At 54.4% G+C, this 5,092-nt stretch overlaps 1 long non-coding RNA gene across 1 annotated transcript; it reads right to left on the bottom strand.

The window, feature by feature from the left end:
- Positions 1-1,127: 1,127 nt before the first annotated feature.
- On the bottom strand, positions 1,128-3,835 carry LOC138985620 (uncharacterized). The gene is made up of 3 exons (XR_011462654.1): positions 3,746-3,835; positions 3,515-3,658; positions 1,128-1,281 (listed from the first exon to the last, which is right to left on the bottom strand). It is a non-coding gene; the product is annotated as an uncharacterized lncRNA (long non-coding RNA).
- Positions 3,836-5,092: the final 1,257 nt, after the last annotated feature.

Raw genomic sequence — 5,092 nt, 5'->3', positions numbered from 1 at the left:
ATAACAATCACAGTAATAATGAAAAAGTCTGAGAGGTGGTGAGAATGATCAGAACGTGGTACACAGACAGGAAATGAGCAAAAGCTGCTGGGAAAACGGAGCTGAAACACTTGCCAGATGCAGGCTTGACACAGACCTTGGCTTGGTGGAAAATGCAGTGTCTGCAGCCAGTAATCAAGGAGGCATGCCCGTACACTTGAGTGAAACGCTCCCAAAGGCTCGGCGAGGCCTCCCAGCTCCGGGGAGCTTGCTGCCTCGAAGCCCTGAAAACTGGCCCCGACCTCATGTCCCCGGCTCTCCATTCACACCAGAGCGCCAGCATCTCTCTGGGTTTTACTTTCGAGAAGCTCTTCCCTAACCAATCCTTCTCAAGTTCCAGTGTCCAGACGGGTCACCTGCGAGTGTCCAGAAACTGCCGCAGGTGGGGTCTGCTTCTAACAGGATCGCGGGTGATGCTAGGCTGGTGGTCTCCAAACCACACTCCTGGTGGCCAGGGTTTCCATCACCTGTCACCTGTGACCTCTGGCCGATGAAGGACTTCCTGGCTGCCCGGCTCATCTCTTTAAAGTCCAAGTCACCGACACCACCTTAAGGCTGGGCAGCAAAGGACACACTGATGGCGCTTGACGGAGTACACAAGGCTTGGGCAGAGAGAGGTCGAGTGTTTGATTGTTTCGCCTTTTGATTCCCTCTGCCTCCAGGGGCTGTGGAGCTGCGTCAGCGATGCAGAGGAAAGAACGGAAAGTTCTTCGCGAAGCACACGGAGAACAGAGCTTTTGATAAACACACATCTTGAATCTAATCACAATGGTACCATGGGCTTCCCAGGTGAGACTGGTGGTGAAGAGCTCGCCGGCCAGTGCAGGAGACACAAGAGATGTAAAAGGTGTGGGTTTGATCCCGGGGTCTGGAAGATGCCCTGGAGGAGGGCCAGGCAACCCACTCCAGCATTCTTGCCTGGAGGATCCCATGGACAAAGGAGCCTGGCGGGCTACAGCCCAGGGGTCACACAGAGTCAGACACGACTGAAGTGACCTGGCACACGTGCTTAAGGGTGCCGCGTAAAGAATCACATTATGATTGGAGGTGATGTGAGCTGCCTCAGACCTTGTTGCTCACCTGCCTTTGGAGCCATTTGCTGTGAACAGGCCGGCGCCTTGCTTCCAGGGCGCCGCTCCCCTGCTTAGAGATCGGTGCTGCTGTTCTATTCGTGCTCGTGTTGGTCTGCTCCATCCCGCAGCACGGCTACTGAGGTGAGGTGGAAACCTCTATGTGCCAGAGCTGGGGGCCACATCATGGGGAGCAATCAGAAATTCAGAAATTAAAAGAGGAAATAATCACTACAATAGGGAAGAAATATCACACCCGTCTAGGTGAATGCACTTAACCGTCAAACAAAGATCTTTAAGATGATGGAGCACGGACTGCAGCGGAGGGGGAAAAAAACCAAGAAGGCAAAATGCTGCTGCGATTTATTCTGAGTAATCTCTCGCCTAGAAGGGACCACTTTCCGCTTCATAATCATCTACCAAGGAAGTTGTTGCTAACTGGGGAGGAAGGACACAGGTTATGGAAATGGGTGTGAGGCTGGGGGTGGGGGCGGGGCGGGGATGGGGGGGCCGGGCCCCCCCTGCTGTCTTCGGGTTGTGGAACCGCAGCCCCAGGTCACGTCTAAAGAATCGGGAAGGAGAGTCGGGGGTGGGGGGGGGGACAAGGGATAGAGAGGTGACAGGGAGGTGCCCACTCTGGCCAGGGCTGAATAGTTCATACCTCCAAGCTCAGAGAGAAGAGCTGCTTCGAGAAGGAAAAGAATGATGGTGATTTCACGGGGCCCTCTCTGCATGCTGAGGGGTGGCTTCTGCTGTTTTAGCGCCCAGGAAGCAGACTTGGGGAGGATAAGCCATCCGCAGGGCCGTTCAGCCTGCGTCGGCAGACCTCCGTGCACACCCCTACCCATCACCTCACCCTAGCTTTGGACGCACTGGATACAGCTTTTGGAATAATTAAGGAAAGACTAGGTATCCCAAATGAATTTTAAGTCACGTAGAATTTTTGCCAGGTTTTCCTTAATGCCGTGTGTAGGCCGCCCAATTCCCTGATGCTGAAAATGAACTTTGGGGAGGAGGGAGTGGGGACGGAAAAGGGAGGAGGGGCAGCCGCTGCCCTCAATATGATCATCGGTGCAGCTGTCAGAGAAAATGCTTTCAGCTGTTCACCACCGAGGATGACGTTAGCTGTGGGCTTGTCTATATGGCCTTTGTTATGTTGAGGTATGTTCCCTCTTATGCCTACCTTCTGGGAGTTGTTTTTTTAATCATAAAATTCATGTTGAATTTTATCAAAAGCTTTTTCTGCATTTAAGATGAGCACAGGGTTTTTATTCTTCACTTTGTTAATTGATTTGCAGATATGGATTGATTTGCAAATCCTTGTGTCCCCGGGATAAAGCCCACCTGACCATGGTGTCTGATCCTTTAATGTATTGGATTTGGTTTGCTTGTTTTTTTTTTTTGAGGATTTTTGCATCTGTGTTCATCAGTGACAGTGGCCTGAAGCTCTCAAATTCAACCAAACATTTAGAGAAGAGTTAACACCTGTCCTTCTGAAACGGTCCCCAGAAATTGCAGAGGAAGGAACACTTCTGAACTCATCCTCTGAGGCCTACATCACTCTGATACCAAAACCAGACAAAGGTATTGCGGAAAAGGAAAATTGCAGCCCAGCACTTTGAAACAATTGTCTAGTGGATTCCGCGCAGGACGCCTTTTGCTCACATGAAGGTAACTACATCCCAGATCCATGCTGCCCTTGAGTTCTGTTTCAGTTAAATGCAGGACACTCATAAAGCAGCAAGTTAAATTTACCAGGGAGCCTCCTGCGGCTCCCTCCGCTCCTTGCCCACCCTGCACGCACGCATTTCCATCGGTCACCAAGGATCTCAGGCTCTGTCCGCGGCCCCTCGAACCGCCTGCAAGGGCTCCAAACTGCTTCCGTCCACTGATTGAGGCACAGAAACTGAGCCAGGCGTGGATGCCCCACGGATCGCCCCGACACCAGAGCAGATTCAGGCAAGGCTTGCCCCGGCCCTGCTGAACCCTCTTCACCAGCTCCCTCTGCCCAGCGGGCATCACTCAAGCCGCCCTGCAGTACCCAAGAGGACCCGCACGCCAAGCCCCTGCTGCTCCTAAGGCCCTCTTCCCTCCAACCTCGCCAGATCCGGCCTCCCAGCCTCCGCGGAGCCCTGCTCCTCCTCTGCAAGTGCTCCCGCGCGAGACACCCTCCTCCGCACGGCCCTCACTTCTCTGACCTGCTGCTGGGTCTCCTCCAGGCTCCCAGGGCGCTGATGCATAGGTCCAGCTGGCACCATGAGGGGCTCCCCACGGGGCTGGACAGGGTGAGGTGGCCTCTGGCGACCTGTCCCTGGCTCTCCCCCGCCTCCTCCTTCGTCCATGGCGCGAGCCCCCTCATTAAATGCCCTGCACGCTGCAGCTGGGTCTGTCTCGGGGTGCCCTACCTGGCCGGAGGCTGAGCTTATGGGCGCAGCTGGGTGCTGGCGGAGGAGCTGCAGGTGTGAAGCGGGGCCAGGTGGGGGGCAGTCACCCTGGGGCACTCGAGCCCAAAGGTTTGTGTCCCGGAGCCTGTGAGCCGTCCTCGGAGGCTGCAGGTGAAACGGGAGGGGCATTGGGACAGGCTCCAGCCTTCCTGCGATTGTGCCCCTCCTGCCAGCAGGCTTCCCTGTCCTCACCTGCTGGTTCAGCGTACAGGTGTGAACGTGGGTGCTCCGTCCTGTCCGACTCTTTGCAGCCCTGTGGACTGCAGTCCTCCAGCCGCCTCGGTCCACAGGTGTGCCCACTCGTATTCTCTGTTCTGACGGTTCCACATCCGGGGCCTTGGTGATCCCGCAGGGCCCGCCCCTCCCCGGGCAGCTGGGTCCTAGAGACAGTAAACAGCTCAGCCGCGAGACACCTCCCTGTGCAAACCGGCCAACCCAGAGCCCGCCGCCCACCCCTCCTCCACCGGCTCCCAGCCTCTGGGCCACTGTCCACCTGCCCTCTCCACCCTGGGCAGGTTCCATGCAACCGGGACGGGCCCTGTGCCCCGGAGCCTGCGGGAACGATCCAAACCAGCCAGTCCTCAGCTGCCCACCCTGCTCAGTCTTGATGGGTGAACAGACATCTGGCCGTGCCCATCAGACTGGGGAACCAGTGACCCACATGGACCAGCTGTCCCAGGCAGGGCCGTGGCCCCGGGGGATGCCGTTCCTGAAGGACTCACAGCTAGAGCCTGTCTGCCCACGGCATTGCCGGCAGCTGGAGAGACAAGCTTCCCACCGGAGAGGGGGCTGGGGGGCGTCCATCACAGCCGCATCAGCCAGGCCTCTCAGATGACTAATCGGTAAACCACCATTATTAGAACGTTCCCTTGTTCACTTTAGTTTGCTAAATCTTATTTGCATTCACTGGGTACCTTTAATATATTATTTGTCTCTGCTGATATCACGGGGTACTTTAATTTGCAATAAAGGAGAACAATGCCATTGAACGTGTTCACAGGCCCCCTGGAGTGGGTGTGTGAAGTGTTAAATAATTAGGTTATTGATATTTTAAATGCCTGATGTTATAAATTCTCGGTGGATTGCTTCATGATTATTGGAGAGAGTTTTAGTAATTTGGGGGACTTTGGGGTTTTTGAACCTGGGAAGGCATTATATTACAGCCCTTAAAATAATGGAATATGGAATGGCAACCCACTCCAGCATTCTTGCCTGGAAAATTCCATGGACAGAGGAGCCTGGCAGGCTACACAGTTCATGGGGTTGCAAGGAGTCGGACAGGACCGAATGACTAACAACAACAAGTTCCTATTAGCAAAAATGTCGCTCTCTGACCCATCGTAAGGAGCATCTTAGGTTGTTTTTTTCACTTAGCAATCTGGCATGTAAAATTGTAATTCCTTCTTTTGAACTGTTACATGGGGACGTCCCTGGTGGGCCAGTGGTCAAGATTTCACCTTCCAGGGCAGGGGTGTGGGTTTGATCCCTGGTCAGAAGCTAAAATCCCACTTGTTCTTGGCATGTGTATATATATTATCA

Source organism: Bos mutus, chromosome 25, assembly GCF_027580195.1.
Source record: "Bos mutus isolate GX-2022 chromosome 25, NWIPB_WYAK_1.1, whole genome shotgun sequence".
Taxonomy (NCBI): Eukaryota; Metazoa; Chordata; class Mammalia; order Artiodactyla; family Bovidae; genus Bos; species Bos mutus.
Note: the sequence above shows the minus strand (reverse complement) of the source record. Positions and strands in the feature narration are given on the sequence as shown.